This window comes from Ambystoma mexicanum, chromosome 14 (genome assembly GCF_040938575.1).
Source record: "Ambystoma mexicanum isolate Mex_15411 chromosome 14, UKY_AmexF1_1, whole genome shotgun sequence".
NCBI classification, from domain to species: domain Eukaryota; kingdom Metazoa; phylum Chordata; class Amphibia; order Caudata; family Ambystomatidae; genus Ambystoma; species Ambystoma mexicanum.
The window spans coordinates 566,930,792-566,953,805 of NC_090940.1; positions in this window are offsets into that span (position 1 = coordinate 566,930,792).

A 23,014-nucleotide genomic window follows, 5' to 3' on the forward strand; every position below is an offset into this window, starting at 1 on the left:
AAGATGCATTTTAAGGCCTTTTTTGCCTGCTAACATATTCTGAACGTTCACGGGTGTAGGATGCATTTTCCGTGCCCAAAATATTTTTGGGAAATTCAGTCGTCTAGGATGCGGGTTAATGCCCCTTTCAGGCTGCAAATGTTTTTGGGACATTCAGAGCTCTCTGACACAGTTTTTGGGCCACAAACCTTTTCTGGACTTTAGGGGGTCTAGGATGTCTGTAAAGCCCTTTTTTGGGCCTCCAAAGTTTTCAACCTTTTTGCAGGCCTTAGATGCATTTTAAGGGCTTTTTTGGCTGCTAACATATACTGAACGTTCAAGGGTATAGGATTCATTTTTTCGTCCCCAAAATATTTTTGGGAAATTCAGTCGTCTAGGATGCGGGTTAATGCCCCTTTCAGGCTGCAAATGTTTTTGGGACATTCAGAGCTCTCTGACACAGTTTCTGGGCCACAAACATTTTCTGGACTTTAGGGGGTCTAGGATGTCTGTAAAGCCCTTTTTTCTGCCTCCAAAGTTAACCTTTTTGCAGGCCTTAGATGCATCTTAAGGCCTTTTTGGGCTGCTAACATATACTGAACTTTAAGGGTGTAGGATGCATTTTCCGTGCCCAAAATATTTTTGGGAAATTCAGTGGTCTAGGATGCGGGTTCATGCCCCTTTCAGGCTGCAAATGTTTTTGGGACATTCAGAGCTCTCTGACACAGTTTTTGGGCCACCAACATTTTCTGGACTTTAGGGGGTCTAGGATGTCTGTAAACCCCTTTTTTGGGCCTCCAAAGTTTTCAACCTTTTTGCAGGCCTTAGATGCATTTTCAGGGCTTTTTTGGCTGCTAACATATACTGAACGTTCAAGGGTGTAGGATGCATTTTCCGTGCCCAAAATATTTTTGGGAAATTCAGTCGTCTAGGATGCGGGTTAATGCCCCTTTCAGGCTGCAAATGTTTTTGGGACATTCAGAGCTCTCTGACACAGTTTTTGGGCCACAAACCTTTTCTGGACTTTAGGGGGTCTAGGATGTCTGTAAAGCCCTTTTTTGGGCCTCCAAAGTTTTCAACCTTTTTGCAGGCCTTAGATGCATTTTAAGGGCTTTTTTGGCTGCTAACATATACTGAACGTTCAAGGGTATAGGATTCATTTTTTCGTCCCTAATATATTTTTGGGATTTTCAGTGGTCTAGGATGTGGGTTAATGCCCCTTTCAGGCTGCAAATGTTTTTGGGACATTCAGAGCTCTCTGACACAGTTTTTGGGCCACAAACATTTTCTGGACTTTAGGGGGTCTAGGATGTCTGTAAAGCCCTTTTTTGGGCCTCCAAAGTTTTCAATGTTTTTACAGGCCTTAGATGCATTTTAAGGGCTTTTTTGGCTGGTAACATATACTGAACGTTCAAGGGTATAGGATTCATTTTTTCATCCCCAATATATTTTTGGGATTTTCAGTGGTCTAGGATGCGGGTTAATGCCCCTTTCAGGCTGTAAATGTTTTTGGGACATTCAGAGCTCTCTGACACAGTTTTTGGGCCACAAACATTTTCTGGACTTTAGGGGGTCTAGGATGTCTGTAAAGCCCTTTTTTGGCCTCCAAAGTTTTCAACCTTTTTGCAGGCATAATATGCATTTTAAGGCCTTTTTTGGGCTGCTAACATATACTGAACTTTCAGGGGTGTAAGATGCATTTTTCGTGCCCAATATATTTTTGGGAATTTCAGTGGTCTAGTGTGCGGGTTAATGCCCATTTCAAGCTGCAAATGTTTTTGGGTCATTCAGAGCTCTCTGACATTTTTTGGGCCACCAACATTTTCTGGACTTTAGGGTCTCTAGGATGCCTCTAAACCCCTTTTTTGGGCATCCAAAGTTTTCAACATTTTTGCAGGCCTAAGATGCATTTTAAGGCCTTTTTTGGGCTGCTATCATATTCTGAACTTTCAGGGGTGTAGGATGAATTTTTCGTGCCCAAAATATTTTTGAGAATTTCAGTGGTCTAGGATGCGGGTTAATGCCCCTTTCAGGCTGCAATGTTTTTGGGCCATTCAGAGCTCTCTGACACAGTTTTTGGGCCACCAACATTTTCTGGACTTTAGGGGGTCTAGGAGGTCTGTAAACCCCTTTTTGGCCTCCAAATTTTTCAACGTTTTTGCAGGCCTAATATGCATTTTAAGGCCTTTTTTGGGCTGCTAACATATACTGAACTTTCAGGGGTGTAAGATGCATTTTTCGTGCCCAATATATTTTTGGGAATTTCAGTGGTCTAGTGTGCGGGTTAATGCCCATTTCAAGCTGCAAATGTTTTTGGGTCATTCAGAGCTCTCCGACACCGTTTTTGGGCCACCAACATTTTCTGGACTTTAGGGTCTCTAGGATGCCTGTAAACCCCTTTTTTGGGCATCCAAAGTTTTCAACATTTTTGCAGGCCTAAGATGCATTTTAAGGCCTTTTTTGCCTGCTAACATATTCTGAACTTTCAGGGGTATAGGATTCATTTTTCGTGCCCAATATATTTTTGGGATTTTCAGTGGTCTAGGATGCGGGTTAATGCCCGTTTCAGGCTGCAAATGTTTTGGGACATTCAGAGCTCTCTGACACAGTTTGTGAGCCACCAACATTTTCTGGACTTTAGGGGGTCTAGGATGCCTGTAAACCCCTTTTTTTGGGCCTCCAAAGTTTTCAACCTTTTTGCAGGCCTAAGATGCATTTTAAGGCTTTTTTTGGGCTGCTAACATATTCTGAACGTTCAGGGGTGTAGGATGCATTTTCCGTGCCCAAAATATTTTTGGGATTTTCAGTGGTCTAGGATGCGGGTTATTGCCTCTTTCAGGCTGCAAATGTTTTGGGACATTCAGAGCTCTCTGACATTTGTTGCGCCACCAACATTTTCTGGACTTTAGGGGGTCTAGGATTCCTGTAAACCCCTTTTTTGGGCATCCACAGTTTTCAACATTTTTGCAGGCCTAAGATGCATTTTAAGGCCTTTTTTGCATGCTAACATATTCTGAACTTTCAGGGGTGTAGGATTTATTTTTCGTGCCCAATATATTTTTGGGATTTTCAGTGGTCTAGGATGCGGGTTAATGCCCCTTTCAGGCTGCAAATGTTTTCGGGACATTCAGAGCTCTCTGACACCGTTTTTGGGCCACCAACATTTTCTGGACTTTAGGGTCTCTAGGATGCCTGTAAACCCCTTTTTTGGGCATCCAAAGTTTTCAACCTTTTTGCAGGCCTAAGATGCATTTTAAGGCCTTTTTTGGGCTGCTAACATATTCTGAACGTTCAGGGGTGTAGGATGCATTTTCCGTGCCCAAAATATTTTTGGGAAATTCAGTGGTCTAGGATGCGGGTTAATGCCCCTTTCAGGCTGCAAATGTTTTTGGAACATTCAGAACTCTCTGACACAGTTTTTGGGCCACCAACATTTTCTGGACTTTAGGGGGTCTAGGATGTCTGTAAACCCCTTTTTTGGGCCTCCAAATTTTTCAACCTTTTTGCAGGCCTAAGATGCATTTTAAGGCCTTTTTTTGGGCTGCTATCATATTCTGAACTTTCAGGGGTGTAGGATGCATTTTTCGTGCCCAAAATATTTTTGAGAATTTCAGTGGTCTAGGATGCGGGTTAATGCCCCTTTCAGGCTGCAATGTTTTTGGGACATTCAGAGCTCTCTGACACAGTTTTTGGGCCACCAACATTTTCTGGACTTTAGGGGGTCTAGGATGTCTGTAAACCCCTTTTTTGGGCCTCCAAAGTTTTCAACCTTTTGCAGGCCTAAGATGCATTTTAAGGCCTTTTTTTGGCTGCTAACATATTCTGAACGTTCAGGGGTGTAGGATGCATTTTCTGTGCCCAATATATTTTTGGGAAATTCAGTGGTCTAGGATGCAGGTTAATGCCCCTTTCAAGCTCCAAATGTTTTTGGGTCATTCAGAGCTCTCTGACAGTTTTTGGGCCACAGACATTTTCTGGATTTTAGGATGTCTGTAAACCCCTTTTTTGGGCCTCCAAAGTTATCAACCTTTTTGCAGGCCTAAGAAGCATTTTAAGGCCTTTTTTGGGCTGCTAACATATACTGAACTTTCAGGGGTGTAGGATGCATTTTTCGTGCCCAATATATTTTTGGGAATTACAGTGGTCTAGGGTGCGGGTTAATGCCCCTTTTAAGCTCCAAATGTTTTTGGTTCATTCAGAGCTCTCTGTCAGTTTTTGGGCCACCAACATTTTCTGGACTTTAGGGGGTCTAGGATGCCTGTAAACCCCTTTCTTGGGCCTCCAAAGTTTTCAACCTTTTTGCAGGCAAGAGATGCATTTTAGGGTCTTTTTTGGGATGCTAACATATACTGAACTTTCAGGGGTGTAGGATGCATTTTCCGTGCCCAAAATATTTTTGGGAAATTCAGTCGTCTAGGATGCGGGTTAATGCCCCTTTCAGGCTGCAAATGTTTTTGGGACATTCAGAGCTCTCTGACACAGTTTTTGGGCCACAAACATTTTCTGGACTTTAGGGGGTCTAGGATGTCTGTAAAGCCCTTTTTTGGGCCTCCAAAGATTTCAACCTTTTTGTAGGCCTTAGATGCATTTTCAGGGCTTTTTTGGCTGCTAACATATACTGAAGGTTCAAGGGTATAGGATTCATTTTTTCGTTCCCAAAATATTTTTGGGAAATTCAGTTGTCTAGGATGCGGGTTCATGCCCCTTTCAGGCTGCAAATGTTTTTGGGACATTCAGAGCTATCTGACACAGTTTTTGGGCCTCAAACATTTTCTGGACTTTAGGGGGTCTAGGATGTCTGTAAAGCTCTTTTTTGGGCCTCCAAAGTTTTCAACCTTTTTGCAGGCCTTAGATGCATTTTCAGGGCTTTTTTGGCTGCTAACATATACTGAACTTTCAGGGTGTAGGATGCATTTTCTGTGCCCAAAATATTTTTGGGAAATTCAGTGGTCTAGGATGCAATGCCCCTTTCAAGCTGCAAATGTTTTTGGGTCATTCAGAGCTCTCTGACAGTTTTTGGGCCACCAACATTTTCTGGACTTTAGGGGGTCTAGGATGTCTGTAAACCCCTTTTTTGGGCCTCCAAAGTTTTCAACCTTTTTGCAGGCCTAAGATGCATTTTAAGGCCTTTTTTGCCTGCTAACATATTCTGAACGTTCACGGGTGTAGGATGCATTTTCCGTGCCCAAAATATTTTTGGGATTTCAGTCGTCTAGGATGCGGGTTAATGCCCCTTTCAGGCTGCAAATGTTTTTGGGACATTCAGAGCTCTCTGACACAGTTTTTGGGCCACAAACCTTTTCTGGACTTTAGGGGGTCTAGGATGTCTGTAAAGCCCTTTTTTGGGCCTCCAAAGTTTTCAACCTTTTTGCAGGCCTTAGATGCATTTTAAGGGCTTTTTTGGCTGCTAACATATACTGAACGTTCAAGGGTATAGGATTCATTTTTTCGTCCCTAATATATTTTTGGGATTTTCAGTGGTCTAGGATGTGGGTTAATGCCCCTTTCAGGCTGCAAATGTTTTTGGGACATTCAGAGCTCTCTGACACAGTTTTTGGGCCACAAACATTTTCTGGACTTTCGGGGGTCTAGGATGTCTGTAAAGCCCTTTTTTGGGCCTCCAAAGTTTTCAATGTTTTTACAGGCCTTAGATGCATTTTAAGGGCTTTTTTGGCTGGTAACATATACTGAACGTTCAAGGGTATAGGATTCATTTTTTCGTCCCCAATATATTTTTGGGATTTTCAGTGGTCTAGGATGCGGGTTAATGCCCCTTTCAGGCTGCAAATGTTTTTGGGACATTCAGAGCTCTCTGACACAGTTTTTGGGCCACCAACATTTTCTGGACTTTAGGGGGTCTAGGATGCCTGTAAACCCCTTTTTTGGGCCTTCAAAGTTTTCAACTTTTTTGCAGGCCTAAGATGCATTTTAAGGCCTTTTTTGGGCTGCTAACATATTCTGAACGTTCACGGGTGTAGGATGCATTTTCCGTGCCCAAAATATTTTTGGGAAATTCAGTGGTCTAGGATGAGGGTTAATGCCCCTTTTAGGCTGCAAATGTTTTTGGGACATTCAGAGCTCTCTGACACAGTTTTGGGCCACCAACATTTTCTGGACTTTAGGGGGTCTAGGATGTCTGTAAACCCCTTTTTTGGGGCATCCAAAGTTTTCAACCTTTTTGCAGGCCTAAGATGCATTTTAAGGCCTTTTTTGCCTGCTAACATATTCTGAACGTTCACGGGTGTAGGATGCATTTTCCGTGCCCAAAATATTTTTGGGAAATTCAGTCGTCTAGGATGTGGGTTAATGCCCCTTTCAGGCTGCAAATGTTTTTGGGACATTCAGAGCTCTCTGACACAGTTTTTGGGCCACAAACATTTTCTGGACTTTAGGGGGTCTAGGATGTCTGTAAAGCCCTTTTTTGGGCCTCCAAAGATTTCAACCTTTTTGTAGGCCTTAGATGCATTTTCAGGGCTTTTTTGGCTGCTAACATATACTGAAGGTTCAAGGGTATAGGATTCATTTTTTCGTTCCCAAAATATTTTTGGGAAATTCAGTTGTCTAGGATGCGGGTTCATGCCCCTTTCAGGCTGCAAATGTTTTTGGGACATTCAGAGCTATCTGACACAGTTTTTGGGCCTCAAACATTTTCTGGACTTTAGGGGGTCTAGGATGTCTGTAAAGCTCTTTTTTGGGCCTCCAAAGTTTTCAACCTTTTTGCAGGCCTTAGATGCATTTTCAGGGCTTTTTTGGCTGCTAACATATACTGAACTTTCAGGGTGTAGGATGCATTTTCTGTGCCCAAAATATTTTTGGGAAATTCAGTGGTCTAGGATGCAATGCCCCTTTCAAGCTGCAAATGTTTTTGGGTCATTCAGAGCTCTCTGACAGTTTTTGGGCCACCAACATTTTCTGGACTTTAGGGGGTCTAGGATGTCTGTAAACCCCTTTTTTGGGCCTCCAAAGTTTTCAACCTTTTTGCAGGCCTAAGATGCATTTTAAGGCCTTTTTTGCCTGCTAACATATTCTGAACGTTCACGGGTGTAGGATGCATTTTCCGTGCCCAAAATATTTTTGGGATTTCAGTCGTCTAGGATGCGGGTTAATGCCCCTTTCAGGCTGCAAATGTTTTTGGGACATTCAGAGCTCTCTGACACAGTTTTTGGGCCACAAACCTTTTCTGGACTTTAGGGGGTCTAGGATGTCTGTAAAGCCCTTTTTTGGGCCTCCAAAGTTTTCAACCTTTTTGCAGGCCTTAGATGCATTTTAAGGGCTTTTTTGGCTGCTAACATATACTGAACGTTCAAGGGTATAGGATTCATTTTTTCGTCCCTAATATATTTTTGGGATTTTCAGTGGTCTAGGATGTGGGTTAATGCCCCTTTCAGGCTGCAAATGTTTTTGGGACATTCAGAGCTCTCTGACACAGTTTTTGGGCCACAAACATTTTCTGGACTTTCGGGGGTCTAGGATGTCTGTAAAGCCCTTTTTTGGGCCTCCAAAGTTTTCAATGTTTTTACAGGCCTTAGATGCATTTTAAGGGCTTTTTTGGCTGGTAACATATACTGAACGTTCAAGGGTATAGGATTCATTTTTTCGTCCCCAATATATTTTTGGGATTTTCAGTGGTCTAGGATGCGGGTTAATGCCCCTTTCAGGCTGCAAATGTTTTTGGGACATTCAGAGCTCTCTGACACAGTTTTTGGGCCACCAACATTTTCTGGACTTTAGGGGGTCTAGGATGCCTGTAAACCCCTTTTTTGGGCCTTCAAAGTTTTCAACTTTTTTGCAGGCCTAAGATGCATTTTAAGGCCTTTTTTGGGCTGCTAACATATTCTGAACGTTCACGGGTGTAGGATGCATTTTCCGTGCCCAAAATATTTTTGGGAAATTCAGTGGTCTAGGATGAGGGTTAATGCCCCTTTTAGGCTGCAAATGTTTTTGGGACATTCAGAGCTCTCTGACACAGTTTTGGGCCACCAACATTTTCTGGACTTTAGGGGGTCTAGGATGTCTGTAAACCCCTTTTTTGGGGCATCCAAAGTTTTCAACCTTTTTGCAGGCCTAAGATGCATTTTAAGGCCTTTTTTGCCTGCTAACATATTCTGAACGTTCACGGGTGTAGGATGCATTTTCCGTGCCCAAAATATTTTTGGGAAATTCAGTCGTCTAGGATGTGGGTTAATGCCCCTTTCAGGCTGCAAATGTTTTTGGGACATTCAGAGCTCTCTGACACAGTTTTTGGGCCACAAACCTTTTCTGGACTTTAGGGGGTCTAGGATGTCTGTAAAGCCCTTTTTTGGGCCTCCAAAGTTTTCAACCTTTTTGCAGGCCTTAGATGCATTTTAAGGGCTTTTTTGGCTGCTAACATATACTGAACGTTCAAGGGTATAGGATTCATTTTTTCATCCCCAAAATATTTTTGGGAAATTCAGTCGTCTAGGATGCGGGTTAATGCCCCTTTCAGGCTGCAAATGTTTTTGGGACATTCAGAGCTCTCTGACACAGTTTCTGGGCCACAAACATTTTCTGGACTTTAGGGGGTCTAGGATGTCTGTAAAGCCCTTTTTTCTGCCTCCAAAGTTAACCTTTTTGCAGGCCTTAGATGCATCTTAAGGCCTTTTTGGGCTGCTAACATATACTGAACTTTAAGGGTGTAGGATGCATTTTCCGTGCCCAAAATATTTTTGGGAAATTCAGTGGTCTAGGATGCGGGTTCATGCCCCTTTCAGGCTGCAAATGTTTTTGGGACATTCAGAGCTCTCTGACACAGTTTTTGGGCCACCAACATTTTCTGGACTTTAGGGGGTCTAGGATGTCTGTAAACCCCTTTTTTGGGCCTCCAAAGTTTTCAACCTTTTTGCAGGCCTTAGATGCATTTTCAGGGCTTTTTTGGCTGCTAACATATACTGAACGTTCAAGGGTGTAGGATGCATTTTCCGTGCCCAAAATATTTTTGGGAAATTCAGTCGTCTAGGATGCGGGTTAATGCCCCTTTCAGGCTGCAAATGTTTTTGGGACATTCAGAGCTCTCTGACACAGTTTTTGGGCCACAAACCTTTTCTGGACTTTAGGGGGTCTAGGATGTCTGTAAAGCCCTTTTTTGGGCCTCCAAAGTTTTCAACCTTTTTGCAGGCCTTAGATGCATTTTAAGGGCTTTTTTGGCTGCTAACATATAATGAACGTTCAAGGGTATAGGATTCATTTTTTCGTCCCTAATATATTTTTGGGATTTTCAGTGGTCTAGGATGTGGGTTAATGCCCCTTTCAGGCTGCAAATGTTTTTGGGACATTCAGAGCTCTCTGACACAGTTTTTGGGCCACAAACATTTTCTGGACTTTAGGGGGTCTAGGATGTCTGTAAAGCCCTTTTTTGGGCCTCCAAAGTTTTCAATGTTTTTACAGGCCTTAGATGCATTTTAAGGGCTTTTTTGGCTGGTAACATATACTGAACGTTCGAGGGTATAGGATTCATTTTTTCATCCCCAATATATTTTTGGGATTTTCAGTGGTCTAGGATGCGGGTTAATGCCCCTTTCAGGCTGTAAATGTTTTTGGGACATTCAGAGCTCTCTGACACAGTTTTTGGGCCACAAACATTTTCTGGACTTTAGGGGGTCTAGGATGTCTGTAAAGCCCTTTTTTGGGCCTCCAAAGTTTTCAACTTTTTTGCAGGCCTTAGAGGCATTTTAAGGGCTTTTTTGGCTGCTAACATATACTGAACGTTCAGGGGTATAGGATTCATTTTTTCGTTCCCAATATATTTTTGGGATTTTCAGTGGTCTAGGATGCGGGTTAATGCCCCTTTTAGGCTGCAAATGTTTTAGGGACATTCAGAGCTCTCTGACACAGTTTTTGGGCCACCAACATTTTCTGGACTTTAGGGGGTCTAGGATGCTTGTAAACCCCTTTTTTGGGCCTTCAAAGTTTTCAACCTTTTTGCAGGCCTAAGAAGCATTTTAAGGCCTTTTTTGGGCTGCTAACATATTCTGAACGTTCACGGGTGTAGGATGCATTTTCCGTGCCCAAAATATTTTTGGGAAATTCAGTCGTCTAGGATGCGGGTTAATGCCCCTTTCAGGCTGCAAATGTTTTTGGGACATTCAGAGCTCTCTGACACAGTTTTTGGGCCACAAACATTTTCTGGACTTTAGGGGGTCTAGGATGTCTGTAAAGCCCATTCTTTGGGCCTCCAAAGTTTTCAACTTTTTTGCAGGCCTTAGAGGCATTTTAAGGGCTTTTTTGGCTGCTAACATATACTGAACGTTCAGGGGTATAGGATTCATTTTTTCGTTCCCAATATATTTTTGGGATTTTCAGTGGTCTAGGATGCGGGTTAATGCCCCTTTCAGGCTGCAAATGTTTTTGGGACATTCAGAGCTCTCTGACACAGTTTTTGGGCCACCAATATTTTCTGGACTTTAGGGGCTCTAGGATGCCTGTAAACCCCTTTTTTGGGCATCCAAAGTTTTCAACCTTTTTGCAGGCCTAAGATGCATTTTAAGGCCTTTTTGGGCTGCTAACATATACTGAACTTTCAGGGTGTAGGATGCATTTTCCGTGCACAAAATATTTTTGGGAAATTCAGTGGTCTAGGATGAGGGTTAATGCCCCTTTTAGGCTGCAAATGTTTTTGGGACATTCAGAGCTCTCTGACACAGTTTTGGGCCACCAACATTTTCTGGACTTTAGGGGGTCTAGGATGTCTGTAAACCCCTTTTTTGGGGCATCCAAAGTTTTCAACCTTTTTGCAGGCCTAAGATGCATTTTAAGGCCTTTTTTGCCTGCTAACATATTCTGAACGTTCACGGGTGTAGGATGCATTTTCCGTGCCCAAAATATTTTTGGGAAATTCAGTCGTCTAGGATGCGGGTTAATGCCCCTTTCAGGCTGCAAATGTTTTTGGGACATTCAGAGCTCTCTGACACAGTTTTTGGGCCACAAACCTTTTCTGGACTTTAGGGGGTCTAGGATGTCTGTAAAGCCCTTTTTTGGGCCTCCAAAGTTTTCAACCTTTTTGCAGGCCTTAGATGCATTTTAAGGGCTTTTTTGGCTGCTAACATATACTGAACGTTCAAGGGTATAGGATTCATTTTTTCGTCCCTAATATATTTTTGGGATTTTCAGTGGTCTAGGATGTGGGTTAATGCCCCTTTCAGGCTGCAAATTTTTTTGGGAGATTCAGAGCTCTCTGACACAGATTTTGGGCCACAAACATTTTCTGGACTTTAGGGGGTCTAGGATGTCTGTAAAGCCCTTTTTTGGGCCTCCAAAGTTTTCAATGTTTTTACAGGCCTTAGATGCATTTTAAGGGCTTTTTTGGCTGGTAACATATACTGAACGTTCAAGGGTATAGGATTCATTTTTTCATCCCCAATATATTTTTGGGATTTTCAGTGGTCTAGGATGCGGGTTAATGCCCCTTTCAGGCTGCAAATGTTTTTGGGACATTCAGAGCTCTCTGACACAGTTTTTGGGCCACCAACATTTTCTGGACTTTAGGGGGTCTAGGATGCCTGTAAACCCCTTTTTTGGGCCTTCAAAGTTTTCAACTTTTTTGCAGGCCTAAGATGCATTTTAAGGCCTTTTTTGCCTGCTAACATATTCTGAAAGTTCACGGGTGTAGGATGCATTTTGCGTGCCCAAAATATTTTTGGGAAATTCAGTCGTCTAGAATGCGGGTTAATGCCCCTTTCAGGCTGTAAATGTTTTTGGGACATTCAGAGCTCTCTGACACAGTTTTTGGGCCACAAACATTTTCTGGACTTTAGGGGGTCTAGGATGTCTGTAAAGCCCTTTTTTGGGCCTCCAAAGTTTTCAACTTTTTTGCAGGCCTTAGAGGCATTTTAAGGGCTTTTTTGGCTGCTAACATATACTGAACGTTCAGGGGTATAGGATTCATTTTTTCGTTCCCAATATATTTTTGGGATTTTCAGTGGTCTAGGATGCGGGTTAATGCCCCTTTTAGGCTGCAAATGTTTTAGGGACATTCAGAGCTCTCTGACACAGTTTTTGGGCCACCAACATTTTCTGGACTTTAGGGGGTCTAGGATGCTTGTAAACCCCTTTTTTGGGCCTTCAAAGTTTTCAACGTTTTTGCAGGCCTAAGAAGCATTTTAAGGCCTTTTTTGGGCTGCTAACATATTCTGAACGTTCACGGGTGTAGGATGCATTTTCCGTGCCCAAAATATTTTTGGGAAATTCAGTCGTCTAGGATGCGGGTTAATGCCCCTTTCAGGCTGCAAATGTTTTTGGGACATTCAGAGCTCTCTGACACAGTTTTTGGGCCACAAACATTTTCTGGACTTTAGGGGGTCTAGGATGTCTGTAAAGCCCATTCTTTGGGCCTCCAAAGTTTTCAACTTTTTTGCAGGCCTTAGAGGCATTTTAAGGGCTTTTTTGGCTGCTAACATATACTGAACGTTCAGGGGTATAGGATTCATTTTTTCGTTCCCAATATATTTTTGGGATTTTCAGTGGTCTAGGATGCGGGTTAATGCCCCTTTCAGGCTGCAAATGTTTTTGGGTCATTCAGAGCTCTCTGACACCGTTTTTGGGTCACCAACATTTTCTGGACTTTAGGGTCTCTAGGATGCCTGTAAACCCCTTTTTCGGGCATCCAAAGTTTTCAACATTTTTGCAGGCCTAAGATGCATTTTAAGGCCTTTTTTGCCTGCTAACATATTCTGAACTTTCAGGGGTATAGGTTTCATTTTTCGTGGCCAATATATTTTTGGGATTTTCAGTGGTCTAGGATGCGGGTTAATGCCCTTTTCAGGCTGCAAATGTTTTGGGACATTCAAAGCTCTCTGACACAGTTTTTGGGCCACCAACATTTTCTGGACTTTAGGGGGACTAGGATGCCTGTAAACCCCTTTTTTGGACCTCCAAAGTTTTCAACCTTTTTGCAGGCCTATGATGCATTTTAAGGCCTTTTTTGGGCTGCTAACATATTCTGAACGTTCAGGGGTGTAGGATGCATTTTCTGTGCCCAAAATATTTTTGGGAAATTCAGTGGTCTAGGATGCGGGTTAATGCCCCTTTCAGGCTGCAAATGTTTTTGGAACATTCAGAACTCTCTGACACAGTTTTTGGGCCACCAACATTTTCTGGACTTTAGGGGGTCTAGGAGGTCTGTAAACCCCTTTTTTGGCCTCCAAAGTTTTCAACCTTTTTGCAGGCATAATATGCATTTTAAGGCCTTTTTTGGGCTGCTAACATATACTGAACTTTCAGGGGTGTAAGATGCATTTTTCGTGCCCAATATATTTTTGGGAATTTCAGTGGTCTAGTGTGCGGGTTAATGCCCATTTCAAGCTGCAAATGTTTGTGGGTCATTCAGAGCTCTCTGACATTTTTTGGGCAACCAACATTTTCTGGACTTTAGGGTCTCTAGGATGCCTCTAAACCCCTTTTTTGGGCATCCAAAGTTTTCAACATTTTTGCAGGCCTAAGATGCATTTTAAGGCCTTTTTTTGGGCTGCTATCATATTCTGAACTTTCAGGGGTGTAGGATGAATTTTTCGTGCCCAAAATATTTTTGAGAATTTCAGTGGTCTAGGATGCGGGTTAATGCCCCTTTCAGGCTGCAATGTTTTTGGGCCATTCAGAGCTCTCTGACAGAGTTTTTGGGCCACCAACATTTTCTGGACTTTAGGGGGTCTAGGATGTCTGTAAACCCCTTTTTTGGGCCTCCAAAGTTATCAACCTTTTTGCAGGCCTAAGATGCATTTTAAGGCCTTTTTTGGGCTGCTAACATATTCTGAACGTTCAGGAGTGTAGGATGCATTTTCCGTGCCCAAAATATTTTTGGGAAATTCAGTGGTCTAGGATGCGGTTTAATGCCCCTTTCAGGCTGCAAATGTTTTTGGAACATTCAGAACTCTCTGACACAGTTTTTGGGCCACCAACATTTTCTGGACTTTAGGGGGTCTAGGAGGTCTGTAAACCCCTTTTTGGCCTCCAAATTTTTCAACGTTTTTGCTGGCCTAATATGCATTTTAAGGCCTTTTTTGGGCTGCTAACATATACTGAACTTTCAGGGGTGTAAGATGCATTTTTCGTGCCCAATATATTTTTGGGAATTTCAGTGGTCTAGTGTGCGGGTTAATGCCCATTTCAAGCTGCAAATGTTTTTGGGTCATTCAGAGCTCTCCGACACCGTTTTTGGGCCACCAACATTTTCTGGACTTTAGGGTCTCTAGGATGCCTGTAAACCCCTTTTTTGGGCATCCAAAGTTTTCAACATTTTTGCAGGCCTAAGATGCATTTTAAGGCCTTTTTTGCCTGCTAACATATTCTGAACTTTCAGGGGCATAGGATTCATTTTTCGTGCCCAATATATTTTTGGGATTTTCAGTGGTCTAGGATGCGGGTTAATGCCCGTTTCAGGCTGCAAATGTTTTGGGACATTCAGAGCTCTCTGACACAGTTTTTGAGCCACCAACATTTTCTGGACTTTAGGGGGTCTAGGATGCCTGTAAACCCCTTTTTTTGGGCCTCCAAAGTTTTCAACCTTTTTGCAGGCCTAATATGCATTTTAAGGCTTTTTTTGGGCTGCTAACATATTCTGAACGTTCAGGGGTGTAGGATGCATTTTCCGTGCCCAAAATATTTTTGGGATTTTCAGTGGTCTAGGATGCGGGTTATTGCCTCTTTCAGGCTGCAAATGTTTTGGGACATTCAGAGCTCTCTGACATTTGTTGCGCCACCAACATTTTCTGGACTTTAGGGGGTCTAGGATTCCTGTAAACCCCTTTTTTGGGCATCCACAGTTTTCAACATTTTTGCAGGCCTAAGATGCATTTTAAGGCCTTTTTTGCATGCTAACATATTCTGAACTTTCAGGGGTGTAGGATTTATTTTTCGTGCCCAATATATTTTTGGGATTTTCAGTGGTCTAGGATGCGGGTTAATGTCCCTTTCAGGCTGCAAATGTTTTCGGGACATTCAGAGCTCTCTGACACCGTTTTTGGGCCACCAACATTTTCTGGACTTTAGGGTCTCTAGGATGCCTGTAAACCCCTTTTTTGGGCATCCAAAGTTTTCAACCTTTTTGCAGGCCTAAGATGCATTTTAAGGCCTTTTTTGGGCTGCTAACATATTCTGAACGTTCAGGGGTGTAGGATGCATTTTCCGTGCCCAAAATATTTTTGGGAAATTCAGTGGTCTAGGATGCGGGTTAATGCCCCTTTCAGGCTGCAAATGTTTTTGGAACATTCAGAACTCTCTGACACAGTTTTTGGGCCACCAACATTTTCTGGACTTTAGGGGGTCTAGGATGTCTGTAAACCCCTTTTTTGGGCCTCCAAAGTTTTCAACCTTTTTGCAGGCCTAAGATGCATTTTAAGGCCTTTTTTTGGGCTGCTATCATATTCTGAACTTTCAGGGGTGTAGGATGCATTTTTCGTGCCCAAAATATTTTTGAGAATTTCAGTGGTCTAGGATGCGGGTTAATGCCCCTTTCAGGCTGCAATGTTTTTGGGACATTCAGAGCTCTCTGACACAGTTTTTGGGCCACCAACATTTTCTGGACTTTAGGGGGTCTAGGATGTCTGTAAACCCCTTTTTTGGGCCTCCAAAGTTTTCAACCTTTTGCAGGCCTAAGATGCATTTTAAGGCCTTTTTTTGGCTGCTAACATATTCTGAACGTTCAGGGGTGTAGGATGCATTTTCTGTGCCCAATATATTTTTGGGAAATTCAGTGGTCTAGGATGCAGGTTAATGCCCCTTTCAAGCTCCAAATGTTTTTGGGTCATTCAGAGCTCTCTGACAGTTTTTGGGCCACAGACATTTTCTGGATTTTAGGATGTCTGTAAACCCCTTTTTTGGGCCTCCAAAGTTATCAACCTTTTTGCAGGCCTAAGAAGCATTTTAAGGCCTTTTTTGGGCTGCTAACATATACTGAACTTTCAGGGGTGTAGGATGCATTTTTCGTGCCCAATATATTTTTGGGAATTACAGTGGTCTAGGGTGCGGGTTAATGCCCCTTTTAAGCTCCAAATGTTTTTGGTTCATTCAGAGCTCTCTGTCAGTTTTTGGGCCACCAACATTTTCTGGACTTTAGGGGGTCTAGGATGCCTGTAAACCCCTTTCTTGGGCCTCCAAAGTTTTCAACCTTTTTGCAGGCAAGAGATGCATTTTAGGGTCTTTTTTGGCTGGTAACATATACTGAACGTTCAAGGGTATAGGATTCATTTTTTCGTCCCTAATATATTTTTGGGATTTTCAGTGGTCTAGGATGTGGGTTAATGCCCCTTTCAGGCTGCAAATGTTTTTGGGACATTCAGAGCTCTCTGACACAGTTTTTGGGCCACAAACATTTTCTGGACTTTAGGGGGTCTAGGATGTCTGTAAAGCCCTTTTTTGGGCCTCCAAAGTTTTCAATGTTTTTACAGGCCTTAGATGCATTTTAAGGGCTTTTTTGGCTGGTAACATATACTGAACGTTCAAGGGTATAGGATTCATTTTTTCATCCCCAATATATTTTTGGGATTTTCAGTGGTCTAGGATGCGGGTTAATGCCCCTTTCAGGCTGTAAATGTTTTTGGGACATTCAGAGCTCTCTGACACAGTTTTTGGGCCACAAACATTTTCTGGACTTTAGGGGGTCTAGGATGTCTGTAAAGCCCTTTTTTGGGCCTCCAAAGTTTTCAACTTTTTTGCAGGCCTTAGAGGCATTTTAAGGGCTTTTTTGGCTGCTAACATATACTGAACGTTCAGGGGTATAGGATTCATTTTTTCGTTCCCAATATATTTTTGGGATTTTCAGTGGTCTAGGATGCGGGTTAATGCCCCTTTTAGGCTGCAAATGTTTTAGGGACATTCAAAGCTCTCTGACACAGTTTTTGGGCCACCAACATTTTCTGGACTTTAGGGGGTCTAGGATGCTTGTAAACCCCTTTTTTGGGCCTTCAAAGTTTTCAACCTTTTTGCAGGCCTAAGAAGCATTTTAAGGCCTTTTTTGGGCTGCTAACATATTCTGAACGTTCACGGGTGTAGGATGCATTTTCCGTGCCCAAAATATTTTTGCGAAATTCAGTCGTCTAGGATGCGGGTTAATGCCCCTTTCAGGCTGCAAATGTTTTTGGGACATTCAGAGCTCTCTGACACAGTTTTTGGGCCACAAACATTTTCTGGACTTTAGGGGGTCTAGGATGTCTGTAAAGCCCATTCTTTGGGCCTCCAAAGTTTTCAACTTTTTTGCAGGCCTTAGAGGCATTTTAAGGGCTTTTTTGGCTGCTAACATATACTGAACGTTCAGGGGTATAGGATTCATTTTTTCGTTCCCAATATATTTTTGGGATTTTCAGTGGTCTAGGATGCGGGTTAATGCCCCTTTCAGGCTGCAAATGTTTTTGGGACATTCAGAGCTCTCTGACACAGTTTTTGGGCCACCAATATTTTCTGGACTTTAGGGGCTCTAGGATGCCTGTAAACCCCTTTTTTGGGCATCCAAAGTTTTCAACCTTTTTGTATGCCTAAGATGCATTTTAAGGCCTTTTTGGGCTGCTAACATATACTGAACTTTCAGGGTGTAGGATGCATTTTCCGTGCACAAAATATTTTTGGGAAATTCAGTGGTCTAGGATGAGGGTTAATGCCCCTTTTAGGCTGCAAATGTTTTTGGGACATTCAGAGCTCTCTGACACAGTTTTGGGCCACCAACATTTTCTGGACTTTAGGGGGTCTAGGATGTCTGTAAACCCCTTTTTTGGGGCATCCAAAGTTTTCAACCTTTTTGCAGGCCTAAGATGCATTTTAAGGCCTTTTTTGCCTGCTAACATATTCTGAACGTTCACGGGTGTAGGATGCATTTTCCGTGCCCAAAATATTTTTGGGAAATTCAGTCGTCTAGGATGCGGGTTAATGCCCCTTTCAGGCTGCAAATGTGTTTGGGACATTCAGAGCTCTCTGACACAGTTTTTGGGCCACAAACCTTTTCTGGACTTTAGGGGGTCTAGGATGTCTGTAAAGCCCTTTTTTGGGCCTCCAAAGTTTTCAACCTTTTTGCAGGCCTTAGATGCATTTTAAGGGCTTTTTTGGCTGCTAACATATACTGAACGTTCAAGGGTATAGGATTCATTTTTTCGTCCCTAATATATTTTTGGGATTTTCAGTGGTCTAGGGTGTGGGTTAATGCCCCTTTCAGGCTGCAAATGTTTTTGGGACATTCAGAGCTCTCTGACACAGTTTTTGGGCCACAAACATTTTCTGGACTTTAGGGGGTCTAGGATGTCTGTAAAGCCCTTTTTTGGGCCTCCAAAGTTTTCAATGTTTTTACAGGCCTTAGATGCATTTTAAGGGCTTTTTTGGCTGGTAACATATACTGAACGTTCAAGGGTATAGGATTCATTTTTTCATCCCCAATATATTTTTGGGATTTTCAGTGGTCTAGGATGCGGGTTAATGCCCCTTTCAGGCTGCAAATGTTTTGGGACATTCAGAGCTCTCTGACACAGTTTTTGGGCCACCAACATTTTCTGGACTTTAGGGGGTCTAGGATGCCTGTAAACCCCTTTTTTGGGCCTTCAAAGTTTTCAACTTTTTTGCAGGCCTAAGATGCATTTTAAGGCCTTTTTTGCCTGCTAACATATTCTGAAAGTTCACGGGTGTAGGATGCATTTTCCGTGCCCAAAATATTTTTGGGAAATTCAGTCGTCTAGAATGCGGGTTAATGCCCCTTTCAGGCTGTAAATGTTTTTGGGACATTCAGAGCTCTCTGACACAGTTTTTGGGCCACAAACATTTTCTGGACTTTAGGGGGTCTAGGATGTCTGTAAAGCCCTTTTTTGGGCCTCCAAAGTTTTCAACTTTTTTGCAGGCCTTAGAGGCATTTTAAGGGCTTTTTTGGCTGCTAACATATACTGAACGTTCAGGGGTATTGGATTCATTTTTTCGTTCCCAATATATTTTTGGGATTTTCAGTGGTCTAGGATGCGGGTTAATGCCCCTTTTAGGCTGCAAATGTTTTAGGGACATTCAGAGCTCTCTGACACAGTTTTTGGGCCACCAACATTTTCTGGACTTTAGGGGGTCTAGGATGCTTGTAAACCCCTTTTTTGGGCCTTCAAAGTTTTCAACGTTTTTGCAGGCCTAAGAAGCATTTTAAGGCCTTTTTTGGGCTGCTAACATATTCTGAACGTTCACGGGTGTAGGATGCATTTTCCGTGCCCAAAATATTTTTGGGAAATTCAGTCGTCTAGGATGCGGGTTAATGCCCCTTTCAGGCTGCAAATGTTTTTGGGACATTCAGAGCTCTCTGACACAGTTTTTGGGCCACAAACATTTTCTGGACTTTATGGGGTCTAGGATGTCTGTAAAGCCCATTCTTTGGGCCTCCAAAGTTTTCAACTTTTTTGCAGGCCTTAGAGGCATTTTAAGGGCTTTTTTGGCTGCTAACATATACTGAACGTTCAGGGGTATAGGATTCATTTTTTCGTTCCCAATATATTTTTGGGATTTTCAGTGGTCTAGGATGCGGGTTAATGCCCCTTTCAGGCTGCAAATGTTTTTGGGACATTCAGAGCTCTCTGACACAGTTTTTGGGCCACCAATATTTTCTGGACATTAGGGGCTCTAGGATGCCAACATTTTCTGTACTTTAGGGGGTCTAGGATGTCTGTAAACCCCTTTTTTGGGCCTCCAAAGTTTTCAACCTTTTTGCAGGCCTAAAATGCATTTTAAGGTCTTTTTTGGGCTGCTAACAGATACTGAACTTTCAGGGGTGTAGGATGCATTTTTCGTGCCCAATATATTTTTTGGAATTTCAGTGGTCTAGGGTGCGGGTTAATGCTCCTTTCAAGCTGCAAATGTTTTTGGGTCATTCAGAGCTCTCTGACAGTTTTTGGGCCACCAACATTTTCTGGACTTTAGGGGGTCTAGGATGTCTGTAAACCCCTTTTTTGGGCCTGCAAAGTTTTAAACCTTTTTGCAGGCCTAAGATGCATTTAAGGCCTTTTTTGGGCTGCTAACATATACTGAACTTTCAGGGGTGTAGGATGCATTTTCCGTGCCCAAAATATTTTTGGGAAATTCAGTCGTCTAGGATGCAGGTTAATGCCCCTTTCAGGCTTCAAATGTTTTTGGGACATTCAGAGCTCTCTGATACACTTTTTGGGCCACCAACATTTTCTGGACTTTAGGGGGTGTAGGATGTCTGTAAACCCCTTTTTTGGGCCTCCAAAGTTTTCAACCTTTTTTGCAGGCCTAAGATGCATTTTAAGAGCTTTTTTGCCTGCTAACATATTCTGAACGTTCAGGGGTATAGGATTCATTTTTCGTGCCCAATATATTTTTGGGATTTTCAGTGTTCTAGGATGCGGGTTAATGCCCCTTTCAGGCTGCAAATGTTTTTGGGACATTCAGAGCTCTCTGACACAGTTTTTGGGCCACCAACATTTTCTGGACTTTAGGGGGTCTAGGATGTCTGTAAACCCCTTTTTTGGGCCTGCAAAGTTTTAAACCTTTTTGCAGGCCTAAGATGCATTTAAGGCCTTTTTTGGGCTGCTAACATATACTGAACTTTCAGGGGTGTAGGATGCATTTTTCGTGCCCAATATATTTTTGGGAATTTCAGTGTTCTAGGGTGCGGGTACATGCCCCTTTCAAGCTGCAAATGTTTTTGGGTCATTCAGAGCTCTCTTTTGGGCCACCAACATTTTCTGGACTTTAGGGGGGTCTAGGATGTCTGTAAACCCCTTTTTTGGGCCTCCAAAGTTTTCAACCTTTTTGCAGGCCTAAGATGCATTTTAAGGCCTTTTTTGCCTGCTAACATATTCTGAACATTCACGGGTGTAGGCTGCATTTTCCGTGCCCAAAATATTTTTGGGAAATTCAGTCGTCTAGGATGCGGGTTAATGCCCCTTTCAGGCTTCAAATGTTTTTGGGACATTCAGAGCTCTCTGATACACTTTTTGGGCCACCAACATTTTCTGGACTTTAGGGGATGTAGGATGTCTGTAAACCCCTTTTTTGGGCCTCCAAAGTTTTCAACCTTTTTGCAGGCCTAAGATGCATTTTAAGAGTTTTTTTGCCTGCTAACATATTCTGAACGTTCAGGGGTATAGGATTCATTTTTCGTGCCCAATATATTTTTGGGATTTTCAGTGGTCTAGGATGCGGGTTAATGCCCCTTTCAGGCTGCAAATGTTTTTGGGACATTCAGAGCTCTCTGACACAGTTTTTGGGCCACAAACATTTTCTGGACTTTAGGGGGTCTAGGATGTCTGTAAACCCCTTTTTTGGGCCTGCAAAGTTTTAAACCTTTTTGCAGGCCTAAGATGCATTTTAAGGCCTTTTTTGGGCTGCTAAAATATACTGAACTTTCAGGGGTGTAGGATGCATTTTTCGTGCCCAATATATTTTTGGGATTTTCAGTGGTCTAGGATGCGGGTTAATGCCCCTTTCAGGCTGGAAATGTTTTTGGGACATTCAGAGCTCTCTGATACACTTTTTGGGCCACCAACATTTTCTGGACTTTAGGGGGCGTAGGATGTCTGTAAACCCCTTTTTTGGGCCTCCAAAGTTTTCAACCTTTTTGCAGGCCTAAGATGCATTTTAAGAGTTTTTTTGCCTGCTAACATATTCTGAACTTTCAGGGGTATAGGATTCATTTTTCGTGCCCAATATATTTTTGGGATTTTCAGTGGTCTAGGATGCGGGTTAATGCCCCTTTCAGGCTGCAAATGTTTTTGGGACATTCAGAGCTCTCTGACACAGTTTTTGGGCCACCAACATTTTCTGTACTTTAGGGGGTCTAGGATGTCTGTAAACCCCTTAATTGGGCCTCCAAAGTTTTCAACCTTTTTGCAGGCCTATAATGCATTTTAAGGCATTTTTTGGGCTGCTAACAGATACTGAACTTTCAGGGGTGTAGGATGCATTTTCCGTGCCCAAAATATTTTTGGGAAATTCAGTTGTCTAGGATGCAGGTTAATGCCCCTTTCAGGCTTCAAATGTTTTTGGGACATTCAGAGCTCTCTGATACACTTTTTGGGCCACCAACATTTTCTGGACTTTAGGGGGCGTAGGATGTCTGTAAACCCCTTTTTTGGGCCTCCAAAGTTTTCAACCTTTTTTGCAGGCCTAAGATGCATTTTAAGAGCTTTTTTGCCTGCTAACATATTCTGAACGTTCAGGGGTATAGGATTCATTTTTCGTGCCCAATATATTTTTGGGATTTTCAGTGGTCTAGGATGCGGGTTAATGCCCCTTTCAGGATGCAAATGTTTTTGGGACATTCAGAGCTCTCTGACACAGTTTTTGGGCCACCAACATTTTCTGGAATTTAGGGGGTCTAGGATGTCTGTAAAGCCCTTTTTTGGGCCTCCAAAGTGTTCAACTTTTTTGCAGGCCTTAGAGGCATTTTAAGGGCTTTTTTGGCTGCTAACATATACTGAACGTTCAGGGGTATAGGATTCATTTTTTCGTTCCCAATATATTTTTGGGATTTTCAGTGGTCTAGGATGCGGGTTAATGCCCCTTTCAGGCTGCAAATGTTTTTGGGACATTCAGAGCTCTCTGACACAGTTTTTGGGCCACCAATAATTTCTGGACTTTAGGGGCTCTAGGATGCCTGTAAACCCCTTTTTTGGGCATCCAAAGTTTTCAACCTTTTTGCAGGCCTAAGATGCATTTTAAGGCCTTTTTGGGCTGCTAACATATACTGAACTTTCAGGGTGTAGGATGCATTTTCCGTGCCCAAAATATTTTTGGGAAATTCAGTGGTCTAGGATGCTGGTTAATGCCCCTTTCAAGCTGCAAATGTTTTTGGGTCATTCAGAGCTCTCTGACAGTTTTTGGGCCACCACCATTTTCTGGACTTTAGGGGGTCTAGGATGTCTGTAAACCCCTTTTTTGTGCCTCCAAAGTTTTCAACCTTTTTGCAGGCCTAAGATGCATTTTAAGGCCTTTTTTGCCTGCTAACATATTCTGAACGTTCAGGGGTATAGGATTCATTTTTCGTGCACAATATATTTTTGGGATTTTCAGTCGTCTAGGATGCGGGTTAATGCCCCTTTCAGGCTGCAAATGT